The sequence below is a fragment of the Camellia sinensis genome, chromosome 11 (assembly GCF_055761805.1).
Source record: "Camellia sinensis isolate YWXY chromosome 11, ASM5576180v1, whole genome shotgun sequence".
Classification (NCBI taxonomy): Eukaryota; Viridiplantae; Streptophyta; class Magnoliopsida; order Ericales; family Theaceae; genus Camellia; species Camellia sinensis.
In genome coordinates, this window is record NC_138971.1 from 46,045,197 (window position 1) to 46,062,557 (window position 17,361).

Sequence of the window (17,361 nt, forward strand, 5' to 3'; positions counted from 1 at the left end):
GTGAGGGTGTCCCATTGTGGGGTCTAAGCCATTTTCCTTATGTAAATTTGTGAAAACTTATGTAATTTTATAATAGAATTGCATACGGTGTGTGGAGAATTTTTCATATTGTTTTGGAATTATTCTCTGTTTGGTAATTTTTTTATTTTTTTAACTTTGTTTTTATTAAAATGTTTACTCTTAAATCTTTTCAACTAGGTCTTAAAATTTTTTCAGACATTTAACAAATACATTCTTGAGTACAACTCTATATGAGTTGGAATACTAGGTGAAAGTGCTTCTTAAGGTTATTTTAAGTTTTTAAATCTTCCGAGTCAATCCTCTTTCATTTTTATATTTTTAAGTATTTTACGTCTATTTTGCACTTATAAGATCAAAATCTCACTACCAAAACAAAATTGAGTTCGACAAATCAAGATCTAACAACACCAATGGAGGACAGCGATACTTGAGAAGTTGGTAAAAAGCTGATTTTTTGACTTTTTTAACTTACTTTGTCCTTTTCTGGGTAAGTTATGTGAAAGGTGATGTGACCCAAAATTGCTAAAAAACTGGAAGCTGGCTTTTTACCAACTTCCCAAAAGAGCACAGAATAGTATATGAAGGATATTTCTTCTCCAAATGATATAGAAAAGGGATGCATACAAAAGCTTTCTTACCTCATTCATTGGCTTATTCAAATGGTTTTATACTCATAGTGTTTTTTTGATATTCAAAGTCTTATGTTGGTTTTCGGAACTATCTAGCCATAAATTAAATATCTTAAACTTGTAGATTTGAAAGCTTTTTCATATGAATTTTGTCATTGGTGATGTCAATATTCACAAGTTTCTTTGTAGTTTCTAAGAACTCTGGTATACTCTTCCGCTTCTTGAAATTTAATAGTTTGCTCTTCAAATTGGAGTGTGATTCTTTTTAATTTTCGAAGCACTGAATTTGAAACTTTGTCCAAATTTTGAAATTAGCTACAAATACAATTGACACTATTTTCTAAATTTACCTTTAAAATTGGAAATTTCACTAATTTTACACAATTTTTGAAGAAAGTGAAATTTCACCAACTTTCCAATAAAATTTCACTCTCTGGATAATGTAAACATAGTGAAATTTTGTATTCATTATTTGACAAATTTTGATTAAAAGATTTCAAAAAATAAATAAATTAATTTTATCAAAAGCAAAGAGTTAAATCAAAGAGATAATTGTTGAAAAGTCCAAGCTAAGGAGGGTATAAGGCATTAGATCCAGTAGATTTTTTTTTTAGTGAGAGGTCTACCATTTGTGAAATAATTTGGTGAGAAATCCTTTTATTTTTTTTAAACGACATTTTACTTCCAATTTTATTCCTTAATTTATTTGTCGACTTTCGTTGACTATCTGTTCAAAAAATTTCACTATCTATTCAAAAACTTTCTATCTGTTCAAATTTTTCTCCCTATTTGTTAATTTTTTCCTATCTGTTCAATTTTTTTTACCTATCTATTTAATTTTTTGACTATTTGTTCAAATATTTTTTTATCTGTTCAATTTTTTTCCCTTATCTGTTCAAATATATATCCAAATAAAATCTATCTGTTGAAATTTATCTGTTTAAAAATTCAATTTGTACAAATTATTTCTTGAAATTCTATAATCTTTTTCGTATCTGTTGAATATGAACCCAGATTGAATTGGTCAACAATAAAATTTCACATTATATTCATAAAATTAAATAGATAAAATCCTCTATCTATTTAATTTTTACTCCCAGATCTAGTTTTTCTCCTTTCTTCTCTCCATTTATCTGTCCAGTGCTTTGTCCAGCCAAAGAAAAAGATTTGAACCCTATCTATTCACTTCAAATAGATCTGTGTTTGTAATTTGTTCAAACAATTTCTGTTTCTCTCTGTTTCTTCAAACAATTTATGTTTCTCTCTCTATCTCTCTTTCCCATAATCAAAATAAAAAAACTAGATCTTAGATCCAAAATCAATATTGAACAGTTGCCAATATTCCTACATTAAACAAACGGCCATTTCAAAATTTCCCATGCACACTGAAAGTAATAAATAAATTTTTTTGTGATGTCCTGAGTCCTTTTAAAGCAAATTGACTGTGTTCACTTGTATTTTTATCTCCTTTAATTGTCTCCATGACAGTTGAGCCTTTTGAGTTTTATGTGGTTATTTATTCTTCTATGTGATCATTCTTGCATATATATTTTAGTGTGTTCTGAGATGTCATCTTGTACTTTTGAGAGTTGGAATGAAATCGGGAATGTGGGAATGTTTTGAGGTTGTTCTATCTTACTTTCAGGTTGAGATCGCTCGAGCAATCATTTGGTCACTTGAGCGGTGACATCAATCTTCCAGTATCTCGTTTTGCAGTCTGAACTTCTAGGAGCATGTATTCTTCATTCGAGCAATGTTTTTTATCGCTTGAGTGGCCTTTTACAGGGGGTAGGGAGATTTTGGGAGTTAGTATTCTTCACTTGAGTTCATAATTTATTCGCTCGAACGGTCCTCAAATTTGAATTGTTCGCTCGAGTGTAGGATTGGTCACTCAAGTGGTCTATTCTCAATTTGCTCCGAAAAATGTGTCCAATCACTCAAAAGTTTAGCCTTACACACTTTTCCTTTACTTTTTACTTTTCTTTCTCTCATCTCTCTCTAGAAACCCTGCACCCGCTTCATTTACTTCATTGATCTCTCCTTATCCATTGAGATTTTGACCATAGTGCCTTCTTTAATTTTGGAGAGCTCATCAAAGGCTATGTTGTATGCAATGGAAATCAAATTTTAACGCTGTTGATTTCGTAGCTTTCCATCTTTTCTTTTCAAAGTCTTGAGGTAGGGAGTTCTTTGAGTAATATATATGATTTTAGCATGTCTATTTCCGCCTTTTATGATCTTGGAAGTGTGGTGTGGATTTTGTAATGTAGGTTGTAAATGTTGATGAAAATGACTTTCCCTGTGAAGATGTCCAAATTAGAAATGTTTTATGAAACTTTTGAGAACATTTTGTGAAAGGAATCTATGAAAGAATAAAAGGGGGAAAAAAAAAAAACCCCCCTTTTGGTTCAAACCCTGGTTTTGAGGAAATTGGAGAAAAGTGGATTTTATAAAATATCTATGAAATTAGTGTTAAATTTCTCATGAAATCAATAGAAATTCCTTATATTGATTGTGTAATTGAGATATTCATGTGATGAATAATTGTTGTCATTGGAAAATGTTATTGGCCTTGAAATGGTATACGTTGGAATATGAATGGAATAGTGATTGTGAACATAAAAAGGTATAAATGTCACATGGATTATATTTTGTTATGGTTTTTGAGAATCATTGAACAATGGAAAGTTTACTTTGAATAAATGTGGAGATTTATGGAGATATTATACAAATGAGATACTCATGAATAATCACCTCTCATTTCATGTAACGCCCTCAAAAAAATAACATTAAACCCATCCATATAGAGATATGCATTGATACAAAAAAAAATTTACTTTACATTCATCTATTCATCAGAGTATTTCATTACAAAAGCAAATGCCCTACGGGCTTACAGCTTTCCAAGTTGACACTTGGTTACAAAAGAGAATGCTAACTTAATTACACATTAAGTCCTTGTCTCAAATCTATATGTAATACAATCAAGAAAGAATAAGGCAACAAAAGTATGTCTGCCTCTAGCCTTCCAAGCTATGTCCTCAGAGGTGGCGTGCTACCTGTACCTGAAAATGATGTTCCCATATAGGGTGAGCCACAGCCCAGTAGAAATATACTAAACCGACTATGAACAATGCCTAAAAGATTAGCAACTGATAGATAGTCAACACTTACGCTTCCATTTACATCTTATAAAAATTCCATGACAGCCAAGTCTATGTTACAATTCATTTTTCATTTCTCATTCAACTTTGAGTTTGAGAACAAGGCTCAGTACTCTGGCCAAAACATTTGATGAGATTATAGTTCATCACTAGAACACTTTCGAAATCCAAGGTGGATACACATTTTGGTGTTTTATCAATAACGCATAAACTACTTCCATACTTCGCAAACAATGATGATATACATTTTAGTGCTATATCAAATCAAACAAACTTTTCAGTAGATAAGCATATGAGCTATATCAACATTCCAATAGATAAGCATACGAGCTGTATCAACACTTCAATACTACAATGGGTGAGCATATGAGCTGCATCCCTGGGTCCATCCCCCATCTTCCCGTAACCATTAACCGGTTTAGAGGTACATCCCCAATCTTTCCCTAAACCGTGGAGTACATCCCCCATCTCCTCCCATACACAAGTAATGCATATAAACACAGAATCACATATGCAATCAATCAATACATAAAATTAATGTATTCTATCAATCGTCTACGCATAATGCATATAAACACATTGGTCACATGCACAATCCACAGATACATAAAGTTAATGTATTCTATCAACCGTCATACTCTATGACACATCCAATTGATTAGTTTTAGTTTGCCTAATCATCATGCATTGTCTACAACAATCAACACTACCCTCCACCGGTAGCCCAAAGCAATTATTTCTAAGCAGGAAATAAATGCACAAATGGATAATATATCAACATTTCAACATTCTCAATACAACTCCTCATTTCCAACAATTAATTATACAAATTAATTAACCAATGTAATTAGGGCATATTCCATAATTAACATCACAACTCTTAGGTTCCATTTTCATTAATGTTTTAACATTAATTTCACTTTTCCATGCCCGACATGCCTTTAGGTTTTATATGATTAAAACCCCAACTTTTGTAAAACTGCACAAAGGCCCAAACTTTCTCAAAATTACCCAACAATTCCCAACATATCAAAATGCTAAAATTCAAAGACAAAGTTCATAAGATGGAGTAGGTTATCCCTACCTCAAATAATGGGACCCAACGAAGGAGATGAAGAAACAGAAATGCTCCAAATCCCGAAATTTTCAGATTAAAAGATAGCCCTCTACGATCAACACAACTTTTGTAAAGGCCCAAGGTGAGGAAACAACTCCTACTAGATCAATTCTAAGAGAGAAGTTAGGGTTTTAGAGTGAGGTGCTCTCCAATGGAGGTTTTGAAAAGTAAGAGAGAGAAAGGAAATCAAAAAGTGATCAAAAAAGTGATTTTACGGACTGATATAAAAACAGGTCCGCTCGAGCGTAAAACACCCCGCTCGAGCGTCAGACACAGGTTCACGCTCGAGCGTCCCAAGATCCGCTCGAGCGCCGGATGCACTCTTCCAGAATTTTCTGCAGATGTCCAAAATGCTGAGAGAAGGAAATTCACGCTCGAGCGTCCAAACTGCCGCTCGAGCGGAAAGGCAGCAACAAAATCCCGCTCGAGCGTCAAATATCCGCTCGAGCGGAGAGACCAAAACCTGGACAAAATTTCTAAGTTTTAAAACACGACCAACTTATTCCCAACTTGCCCAACACAACCCAAAACTCTAATTAAAAGAGTAGGGGATAGAAATGAGGATAAGACAACAACGAATCTACGGAACCGAGTTCGGATTACAGTTAAACAACAACAAGAAATACCGGGATCGCTATATTTCATGCATTTGCATCATTTTGAATATTGTTCAATTATGGTTATGCCTTGGAAACAAATTCATTGTTTTGAGAAAACAATTATTGTTATGGAAACGTTTTGGCCGGATAGGGGGTGTAATTAGTATTGTTTAAGTTGGCCTGAATGTTCAGGCTGAAAGATCGAAAACACGCAAGGAAAAGATACCACGTGTCTTCCAGTTAGGAGCTGGTGAAGTGAGGGATTGATAGTGTTTTTTATGCCTACTTACAAACACCAGTCTACGGATTACCTGAGACGTATTTGCTACCCCAATGTCTAAATTTTGAATTGATGAAGAAAATGAACATTTGAACGGGACATTACATGTATTTTCAAAAGAAACGAAAAACTTTGATATTTGAACATGACATGGCATTGCATTCATGAATATCAGACTGCTTAAAATATATATACTTTGTTAAGATATCTCTATTGGGCTTTATGCTCACCTCGTGAATTTGTGCAGAAAAGGAACATTTGAATGGGACATTACATGTATTTTCAAAAGAAACGGAAAACTTTGATATTTGAACATGGCATGGCATTGCATTCACGTATATCAGACTGCTTAAAATATATATACTTTGTTAAGATATCTCTATTGGCCTTTATGCTCACCCCTAGTGGATCTGTGCAGAAAATGAGGTGGTGATCCCGCCTAGTTGAAGGTGTGAAGTGTTTTGAAAAGGGCAAGAGGCTTTTCTTTTGTATATCTTTGGCAAACCAAGAGCTTAATATGTTTGGGTTTGACAACTTTTTGTGTAACCAGGTTTAAGTCTTGGAAGTTGTGGGCATATGTCTTGTAGTTATTTCTTTACTTGTTATTGTTGCACATGCTATAGATTCACCCTTTTAGGAAATTGAATATATATTGCATGTGAACACTTTTGTATATCTCGCATACGAAATGAAATGCTATTTGAGGGAAACTGATTCATCAAGGTGGAAATCGAGTATCGGTTGGAAATCATCGTGTTTAATCTATGTCTTTTATTTGGGGGCATTACATTTTCAGCCATTTAAGTGTTTTATTTGTCTCTATCTGTTGAAAACTTCGAACTGAAAACTTCAATCTTAATAATCTTCATCAAAATTGTTCAATCATTCAAAGACCAATCTGAGAGGGAAAAAAAAAATACAGATTCCCATTTTCAGCACCAAGTAGCAAATTGTAAAATAATAGACATCTGAAAGTAAAAAATATATGAAACGAAAAATTAACAGATTGAAAAGACTGAAACCTGAGTGAGTGAGAAAACAGAGAAGAAAGATCAATGAGTGAGAAACCAATCTTCCTGGTGATCATGATAATGATGAAGAAAACCAAAGACTTCACTGAAGTCCTCACAGAGGTAAGAATCTTCATCTTTGATCCTCAAGATTTGGCTATGCACGTAAACAACATTCTTCAGAGTCCACTGCCCAAACTTCGCTACCGACCTTGGCGATTCAATTTCATCCGATGATCCAACACTTTGTTGATCCGTCTTAATCTCCATACCACATACCTTCGGCTTCGATTTTGCATACAGTCTTCGATCAAATTCTCGACTCCAATGATGGTGGAGGCAGCGAGATTGATGTTTGAGATCTAATCGTCATTTAAGAAGCCCTCTTTCCAGGTTCTGAAATCATTACCTCAAGAGAGAGAAAACGAGAGAAAATAAAAGGACCTTGGCACTGACACACCACGCTCCGCCATCCATACGGCTCTACTGTGTCAACGACCTCTCCGTTCATTGATTTCATTTTCTTCGCACTGTATATACAACATATATTTCTCTCTCTCCCTATAACTCTGATTTTTCCATGCGTCTATTATTTTTTAAAAAAAAATCTCGGTAACTCTCCTCCGTTAACGCCTCTCTGCTCTCTTTTTCTATTCCATTATCTCTTCTCTAATATGCAAATCTGGTTTCACTTTTTCTACTACTACAACAAATCATTTGCACATATATACAAATATATATATATATATATATACATATAAATTACACAATTAAGGAGATAAAGTGAAAGCAGCAAGGTAAAATCCACAAAGCCAAAATTCTTTTATTGAAGGCACAATCTTGAATTTATTTTTTATTTTTTATTTTTGTTGATTTTGGTCTTAAAGAAATTCTCATAGTCCAGATTGAAACACCTTCAACCTTTTTCGCCATTTATTGCCAACGATTTATTTGGTTCAACAGGTTTTTACTAGAAAGAATGTATACGAGAGAAGAAGCGTGAGAGGAGAAGAACTCCAGCATAGAAGAAGAAGAAGAAGAAAAGAGGAGAAGGAGAGGGGTGGGGTGGAGTGGGGTCGCCGAGAGGAAGGAGAGTGCGCCGAAGATGGAGAAGAACTTCGATGGCTAGTGTCTTCTGTCTCTCTTCGTTTCTCTTTTCACGCTCCTTTTTTTTTTTTTTTAATTTCTCCCATTAAAACGACGTCGTTTTGGTGAGGGATTGATCTCAACCCTTGATTCCATTAATGGGACAGGTGTCGCGCCCTCATAAATTCATTGTAGGATCACTAGAGGATCACTCTAGAGGATCTTAACGCCTGTCATCCTCTCTCTCTCTCTCTCTCTCTCCTCTTTTTCCTCTTTTTCTCCTCATCTTCTTGAATGACGATTAGATCTCATATTAGATCTTAAACATCGATTTCGCCACCGCTACCATCATCGGAGTCAAGAATTTGATCAGAGTCTGTATGCAAAACTGAAGCCGAAGGTGTGCGGTATGGAGATCGAGACGGATCAACAGAGTGTTGGATCATCGGACGAGATTGAATCGCCAAGGTCGGTGGCGAAGTTTGGGCAGTAAACTCCGAAGAATGTTGTTTACGTGCATAGCCAGATCTTGAGGATCAAATAAGAAGATTCTCACCTCCGTGAGGACTTCGGAGAGGTCTCTGGCTCTGTTCATCATCATCACGTGGAAGATTGGTTTCTCACTCATCGATCTTTCTCCTTTGTTTTCGCACTCACTTAGGTTTGATTCAGTCTTTTCAATCTGTTAATTTTTCATTTCATATATTTATTACTTTCAGATGTCTATTATTTTAAAATTTGCTGCTTGGTGCTAAAAATGGGGATCTGTAATTTTTTTTCCTCAGATTGGTCTTTGAATAAGTGAACAATTTTGATGAAGATTATTAAGATCGAAGTTTTCAATAGATAGAGACAAATCAAACACTTAAATGGCTGAAAATGTAATGCCCTAAATAAAAGACATAAATTAAACATGATGATTTCCAACCGATACTCAATTTCCACTTATCAGTTTCCCTCAAATAGCATTTCATTTCGTACTAGCTATAATGGGTGTGCAATTCAAAAAAAATTATAATATAAGAATAATTGTTTCTCTTTAATTATTCAATCTGAATAATATTGTGATAAACATTATAAAAAAAATTAAATAATTGTTTTTAATTTTAATATCTTTTGGTATCCTCTTTATTATCTATCAATATTTTTTATTTTTTTATTTGTTTAACTAAATTTAAAATTATATTTGTACATAATTTTTCAAGGTATCTGTAGACACCCCATTTTTGACCGCCCTTAAGACTTGGGCACTACTGATGGTTTGCTCGGTGTTGAGAGATGTGCAGGGCAAAGAATCAGTTTCTTCGGCTAGAAGAGAGGCAAATCTTTCAAAACACTTTGTTTAGGGTTTTGGAGTCGAAGAAAAGAGGAAAGGAGAGGAGAAAACTAGTTTGGGAGAAGTTCGGTATGAATCCGGGTAGAAGCGAGTCGAGTAGCCCTCGCTGAATCGGGCTTATCTGTCTGTACACTTGGAGTTTAGCTATGGGGCCACCACCATCGGAAAGCTTACTTCCGGGGCTTCATTTTGCACTCAAGAATCTCCTAGAGCCATGTCCGGGTGAGGGAGATATGATCAGTTGAAGTCGGGCATCATCCCGGTTGGATCGAATCTGCGCGGCTTCACGAAAAAGGGCATAACTTTTTGCGCATGAGGAATTTTGATGCAAGGTTTGCGCCATTGGAAAGCTAACTTCCGGGGCTTCAATTTGTATACCCACCGGCCATTTTTTGACATTGGAATCATCTATCGGCAATCTATTTTGCCGACTAGAAAAATATTATGCCGACCGGCACTTTATTTTCGCCGACGACCAAATTTTTGGGCCGGTTTGCACCATTTGCACTCTCCAAGCCTGGTGCATCCCAGCTGTGCCAGTTGGAATGCACCAGCACACTCCCCCGTGCATATATGTTGCTATTTTGAACCCTTGACCACCTTTGGACCCCTCTTTTGCACCCTTTGCTCAAGGCTTCTTGAGGAAGCCTTGACCCCTTATCTTGGCTTCCTCAAGAAGCCTACCAGCTGTCCAAGCTTCTCCAATAAGCCTTGACCTCCCCTTTAAACCCCTTTGACCCTTTGAAGCTTGTCTTAGAAGCTTAGTATTGCCTATATAAGGGGCCTCTCCTCCTCCATTGGTGGGGGTTGGATTTTTGGAACAAAAAACTAGAGATATATAGATATATCTGATATATACATACATATATCCCGTCATCTCTCACTATATCTCTCCCATTCAACCATCAAACACCTTTGTTCTTGGGCCATTTCTTCATCAACTCATAGCACAAGGCATCCAACGCCCATTCCAGCAGCTTGAGGCTGTTCTCCAGAGCTTAGGAGCACCTAAACTTGGTCCAAGAGGTGCTGGTTCATTGGTCTACAAAGGTGAGTCCTCTTCTTCCCTTTTCTAGCCTATTCTTGCATCATATCTAAGCCATAGTTGCTTGCATCTTTGGGCTCCGACCCAAACTGTAACTCATCATATTTTGAGGTCCTCTTCATGTTTGATTGAGGACCTCTTGCTGTTTGAGGATAGTAGCTTGCACTTGCTTCATTACCCCTCTTAAATGCCATTATCTTGCATGTTATTCTTGGCCTATACGTGATCTGTTTTGGAGCATGACGTAAACTGTAAATAGGCTTATTTTGAGCCCCTCCTCAACATTGAAGAAGGGCTCAACACTGTTTGGGACCTCCATACTATACTTGCCTTTATACCCTCTTTTGGTCCCCATTTTTGCATGCTTTGGCAGCCCATTGTTCTTCCGTTTTTGATCTTTTTACAGGCCTAGAAAAGGTCTTATTTTGACCTTCTTAACATGTTTTATTAAGGGTCTTTGGCTGTTTGTTGAATATTTTGCACACTTTGTGTTATAGCCTCTTTTTGAGCCGCATTTTGCATTGCATTTCTAGCATGTTTTTATACTGTTTTTGGGTTTTTACAGTTCTGTAAAGTGGCTTATTTTGGGCCCCTCTTCAATGTTGTTGAAGGGCCCTAACCTGTTTGGAGTTAGCAGCTGTGAGTTGCTTCATAACCTCATGTTTAGGGCCATTTTTGCATGCCATTGTTGCCCTATCTTTGTTTGTTGTTTGGCCATGACTTGTACTAGAAAAATGCTTATTTTGAGGCTGCCTTTATTCTGTATTTTCGTTCCATGTACCAATTATGCATGCTTTGTATAGCTGTAAGCCATTTCACGTACTTAATCTTGCATTTCGGGAGAAATTCCATGCATCGGGTGTGTTTTCGCCTCATTTCGGAGCTGTTTTCCCCCACACTTCAGTGCTGAAACTCCACTAGCATATTTGCATATCATTTCCATGCTTTTGCATTGCGTACGCCATGGCCTCGGTTTGCGTGCCCGTGTGCACGCATTTCGAGGCACTTCATTTTTTTATCCATCGGCCTCTTATGTGAGTGTGGCTGAGTCTCTCTCATGTTAGTATAAGTCCATGTTCCATTCTATATGCCATTTTAGCCATTGCATTGCATATGCCATTGCCTCGATTTGCGTGCCCGTGTGCACGCATTTCGAGGCACTTCATTTTCATCTTATGGCCACTGATGTGGGTGCGGCTGAGGTCCATTCACATTGGTGTAAGTCCATCTTGCATTGTGTATGCCATGTTTCAATGCGTTGTGCATGTTATGTTGTTAGCGTTGTGTGTGCCATGTAGTTATATTGCATGTTTGTATGTTTGCTTGCATGCTTAGGTTGCATGTGCATTGTTGTGCATTGCCTCGCCTCTTGACCAACCATGATTGAGGTTGGGTCTCTTGTATGTTTTGTGTGCATTGCATTTTTACATTGAATTGCAAAACTTGGCCTCTTAGGCCATCATGCGTAATTGATGGCCCGAGGGTCGAGGGGCATACTCCCTTGAGTCCATTACATGATTGGGAGAGTGGCCATGCATACACTTGCTTGAAATTCCATGCCATACACTGTCTGTTCTTGTTGCTGTCAAAAACTGTCTTCTGCAGGGATTTTCTGCCGACCGGCATCATTTAGTGCCGACCGGCAATTGGTGGCTGGCCGATAATTACATCATCTGCCGATGGAAATTATGCATTGCCGGTGGGCATTTCCCCCAGCCGGTGGCACTCTGCAGTATGCAACAAGCCTGTCCCAGTACTTTGGCACTGTTCAGAGAAGCAGGGCAGTGTAAACCGAGGCGGCAGTGGTATGGTACGGACTTTCCGGGCGAGACGGGTTCAAGCTTGCATCGTTCGCGCATCCCGAGGCGGGGGCTGTGGCCACCTTTCTTCTTTCTGCATTCATTTTGTTCAGTAATTAGAAATTCTGTAATAATTAATGTGGTTAGTTATTTATTCGGACTGTAATATTTATTTGGACCCTCCGAGTGAGGGCAATTGTGTAATAAGTGTGGGTGCGTTGTGCATGTCTTCCAACCCCCAATTCTTTCTCCCTTTTATTTACCCGCTTATGATGGTAGACTAGGGCATATTTAAATTCGCATAACAGTATGATAGCATGCGTGCATCCATACATTTGTCTTACATGCACTGGGCTCGGCACATCATGCTAACTGTACTTGTATTTCAATTCCAAGTTGAGTACTTGTTAGTTGCAGCATTTCACATGCCATCTTTAGGATAGCCGAGCCTGTTTAGAGTGCATCTTTGCATGTGTTGCATTAGCCATTTTTAACATGAACTAGGATCATGCATATGATTACTGACTAGTTTCTGTTTTGGCTCGGAGTACTAGGTAAGCTTTTATGCTTTAGCATATCGCATGCGTGTGAGTGTTGCCATGACAGTATGATTACCATGAGGTTAGCTGCTTATGTGATATAACTGCTTGAATGCCTGTGGATGGAGGTTGAATTGCCTAAATTGGAATAATGCATTAAAACTGTGAGTTTTAAGCCCACTAGATAGTGGCAAAATCATCTTTTCTAAAAGCCCACTTGAGGGTGGCAAAATCTGCATTTTAGCCTACTTGCGAGTAGCGAACCATTTTCAAAACAAACATGAAATGTTTTGTTCCAATTTGGGCGATTTGGTCTATACTTGTTTGCTGCGCGCACAACATAGTAATTCTAGGCTAACAATTGGTTTAAGAACACATAAAGTTTTCAAAAACGGATATCACGGTTAGTAGAGGCCGGTCTTCGGACCGGGCGAAAGGGGGTGCTCATAGCGGACCTTCCCCGATTGTACCCTAGCTCCCGAGCCGAGACAACTCCGGTGATGACGGACATGTGGCCTTCGGCACTGAGTCAGGGTTTCCTAAATTTCCCCATTTTAAAAATATTTAGGTGGCGACTCTGTATCTGGCAAAGCAGTCCATGTTTGGCACTACTTTTTCAAAAATCTGTTTCTCAAAACGATTTGCCAGATTTGGACTCTTTGGTTCAGATTAAGAACCGTGACACAAATCGAGTCCGAACTGTAGCATGAGGCCCCCACGGGGGCGTCTACAGTATCCTATCTCTTCATTTTTTTTTTATTTAATATTTTTTTTCCAGTCTTATTATTATCTACAAGTAATAAACTACTAATCAATAAATATAAAAAATAAACAAATAAATTGAACCTTATCAGCTATAACAAATAAATTTAAAATTTTGATTTACCTTCAATTATTTTTCTAAGTTTCATTTTTTAATTTTTTTTTTAGGAACAATCCAAATAGTTTTGTTATAAAGATCATGAAAAAAATTAAATGTTTATTTTTAATTTTAATATATTTTGGTGTCCTCCTTATTTCCTCTAATTTTTAAAAAATTTTATTTGCTTAACCAAATTTAAAATTATATTCGTACATAATTTCTCAAGATATCTTATATCTTTCATTATTTTTATTTAAATATTTTGGAATCTTTTTATTATCTACAAATAAACTGCTAATAGATAAATATAAAAAATAAACAAATAAATTGAACCTTATCAGCTATAACAAACAAATTAAAATTTTTCTATTACTCATACATGATCTTATAGGTATTCTATCTCTTTTCCATTATTAATTTTAAAAAGGGTGAAAAGAAATAGTAATTTACCCTTGGTTAGAAAATTTAAAAAATAAAAATAAAATAGCTTCAATTAAATAACTCTACATTAATCCACCACTTGGAAACAAATAAATAAAGAGTTTAGAGAAGGAGAATTGATTCATCACAATTGATATATATATATATATATATATATATCATAATAAAGAAATAAAATAAAAAAAAATTGAAATTAAAAATAATAGACTCTATATATATAAGAAATTGCAATTCAAATACATGGAATACTTGGAAATCTAGAATCGGTACCATTATATTAGAATATTTATTAATATTAAAAGATTAAAGATGGAATAAGAAGAAGAAACAATAACCTTTGCCACCAGAAGCGCCAATAGCAATGCGTTCACCATGTTTGAAAAGCGTATTATCCACAATTGCACTGTGGATCTCATCTTCAAACACTGCATAGAAACATTCCCAGCAAATCTTTACGAACAAAAATTTTACTCCCACATACACAAACAGAAATTTCACTTCCACCAATACACAAAATAAGAAGTTTGTGAAACAATAAAAGGAGAGTGAACCTATAAGTTTGAGTTTCAAAATTCAAAACTGCGCCTTTAATTTGCTTCCTCAAAAAAATCAATGCTTTCTCTCTCTAAAAAGGTGAAGACCCATCACTTTTATTTTTTGAAATTGTACAGCAGTTTAAGAGACAAAGGTGGGAAAGTAGAATGTGGAAGTGATTGATTATAATTGGTTTATTGAGTCTCTATCTAAATGCCACATGGCAAAAGTTTTAAGAAACTATGTTAAAGGCTCACTTTATATAATAGTATAGATGAAAGATATACAAAAGTGTTCACATGCAATACAATAACAAGTAAAGAAATAACTGCAAAACATATGTCTAAAGGCTACAACTTCCAAAGCTTAAGCTCGGTTATACAAAAAGTTGTCAAAACCAAACATAATAAGCTCTTGCTTGCCAAAGATACACAAAAGAAGAGCCTCTTGCCCTTTTCAAAACAATCCACACCTTCAACTAAGCGGGATCACCATATCATTTCCTGCACAAATCCAATAGGGGCGAGCACAAAGCCTAACAGAGATATCTTAACAAAGTATATATATATATTTTAAGCAGTCTCATATATGTGAATGCAATGCCATGCCATGTTCAAATATCAAAGTTTTCCGTTTCTTTTGAAAATACATGCAATGTCCGGTTCAAATGTTCATTTTCTTCATGAATTCAAAATTTGGACAATGGAGTGGTAAATACGACTCAGGTAAACAAGGCACATTAAATTCTAAAATAAAATATTATTTTTTTCTTGTAATACACCCTAATCACTTATGTCTATTTTTCATATTCAAATCTTTCCATATTCTTCTCCAAATTTCAATTATTTGTTTTCATCTTCTTTCTCATTCAAAAACTCTAATCCACCTCATCAAAATTCACCATTGTCACTCCTCAAAAACTGAATCATCCTGGAAAGCACAAACTTTGAGACAGTACTTAAAGATACTAGATTTGTTTATCCAAATAAATAAATTTTGAATAGTGTATAAACTGCTTAAAAAGAACCAAAAACCACAAAGTTTAAGCTATTATTACGACTACATGTTAAAATAATTATTGACGAATCAACGATTCAATGTCGCAGTTTTGACCTGTTCCGAACCATCCACCATTACAAAGATTTTGCAGAAAATTTGTCCCATTTAAAATAGATTCGTTCTGTTCAGTTTGGCCTCTTCCATATGCCTTCCATGGAAGACTTGATGAAATTCATAACATTAAACCTTCATTTATTATTTTTTTTCCTATCATTGACAAATTATAATTTTATCTTGAGAGGTAATTTGTGAAAAAAATAGTGTGTATTGAAAGCAAACTATGACTCTAAATAATTTGATAGAGAGTACTAAGAAATTGAACGTACTGAATAATTTATTGGGTGCAAATAGAATCTCCCGGTAATTATCTCAAATTTGTTTTCTCATACCTTTAAAAGCATGTTGGGCCTAAAGGAACAACAGCAACCCTCATATTTCAATTAAAAGATGGGAAAAAGTCTAACCTTGAACTTGGCCCAACCCAATCCAACTTTGAAGTGCTGAGGATAGCCCTAATTACCCAACCAATGCATACAAAAAGCACTAGTCAATGTCTGCACCTATGACTAGTATATGTACAAGCGCTGGACAGTTTAACCCTCATAGACCCGTTTCAAATCCCAGACAGGGCAGAACAAGGGCAGAGGATCAGTAGATGAAAAGAGTGACCACCATACACCAGTTATCTTTAGCGAACTATTAACATATTTTAATCAATTTTTTTTCTTTACCAATACATCTAATTGAATCTCTAAAATGTAAAGAACAAAAATTAAAACATTAAAAACAAGTTTATTGAAAATCAAATAACACTAAATAACAGCCAAATAACAAATTTTAAAAAATAAAACTAAACAAAAGCTAATCAAGTACTGCCGAGACAAAAACATTATCCTTGTTCTGAAACCCTAATCAAGTAAAAATGAATTTGCATGAAAATGGTAGAGAAAGCACAATGAAGAAACTTAATTCAACAGTAACATTACTGACTTATTGAAGGTAGTTTGTACAAAGATCTTATGAAATGCTCTTCAGCTCAGGTCTCCATGTATATCAGCATGATTGTTCTCAAGAAAAAAATGTTTGTAGTGATCATCATAAGAGATATCAAGATCTTGAAAGTCTACTTAATAATAAAGAGAACAACCAAAGTCTATCATATTCAAAAACCCAAAATCATATGAAAACATGTTGATAAACTTTAATAAAACCATGAAGATTCAGTGAGGAAATTTTTGAATTTCTTAACTTTACTAAAACTTATTAGCAAACAAGCAGAGGGTTAGTTCGAAAATTTTAAAACAATCAAAATGATGCATTAAAAGATCTTTCTCAAGCCTCTTCAGTTCAGGTCTCCATAAATTTTCAGCATGGAATTTCTCAGCAGAACGAAAGTTTCTTTTCATCATCATCAGAGGCACAAGCAATTAATTAACAGACCAAAAAGCATTAAAAAAAAAGAAGTCATGCAATTAGATTCTCAACATTAAACAAAAATATTCACAAAAATTGTCAGCTAAAATTTAAAAAACCAATGAAAATCCATCAACAACTCCAACAAGTCTTATTGCTAAAAATTTGTAAGGAATTAAACCAAAATCAAGCTTTGAAGTAGTGTTTGGTTCATTAGAAGTGAAATAAAATGATCATTCCACCAAAATATCAATTATCACATTTGGTTAGCTAAAATATCATGAAAAATACATTATAAATGAAATTATCATTGATCATTTCACAGGACACTAAGAAATGAGCATTGCACTTCATTCCAATGAACCACACAGAGTATAAATGTCAAAAGGAGAATTTCCAAATAAAATGAAAAAAGAATAAACTAATT

The 17,361-nt window shown here is 35.3% G+C and overlaps 1 non-coding gene across 1 annotated transcript; it reads right to left on the reverse strand.

Moving 5' to 3' along the window:
• Positions 1 to 16,857: 16,857 nt before the first annotated feature.
• LOC145803374 (small nucleolar RNA Z159/U59) lies at positions 16,858 to 16,940 on the reverse strand. Its single transcript, XR_014345473.1, has one exon. It is a non-coding gene; the product is annotated as a small nucleolar RNA Z159/U59 (small nucleolar RNA).
• Positions 16,941 to 17,361: the final 421 nt, after the last annotated feature.